Consider the following 371-nt stretch of genomic DNA (forward strand, 5'->3'; position numbering starts at 1 on the left):
CCTCCGTATTGGCTTCCTGTCCCCTTTCACACAGTCTGTATTTTTAATGGGGACAGACTATCCCTGCCCATCCCGGGGTGGGATGGAGGCTGCGGTTGAGACGGCACTGATCCACCACTGCCCTCACTGCTGGGAGAGGAGGGAGTCCAGAGGCTGGCTCCCGGGGCAGCTCGGACTTGGGGGGCGGGCCTGAGACACAGCAGGAGGCAGGAGGCAGGAAACGGGAGCAGGACCCGGCGCCCCGGGGCAAAGGGCTGAGGACCCTGCTGGGCAAGGGCAGAGGCGGGGCGGTCAGGGCAGGGAGGCCACCTGTCCTGGGATGGCCGAGCCGGACAGGCACCTGCCTCAGGGAGGTGGACGTCCCGGGACAC

The 371-nt window shown here is 67.4% G+C and overlaps 1 protein-coding gene across 1 annotated transcript in view; it reads right to left on the bottom strand.

Moving 5' to 3' along the window:
* IL9R (interleukin 9 receptor) overlaps nt 1-371 on the bottom strand; it is an 11,050-nt gene that overhangs the window by 8,935 nt on the left and 1,744 nt on the right. The window lies entirely within an intron of this gene.

This window comes from Bison bison, unplaced genomic scaffold (assembly GCF_000754665.1).
Source record: "Bison bison bison isolate TAMUID 2011002044 unplaced genomic scaffold, Bison_UMD1.0 scf7180017854880, whole genome shotgun sequence".
NCBI lineage: Eukaryota > Metazoa > Chordata > Mammalia > Artiodactyla > Bovidae > Bison > Bison bison.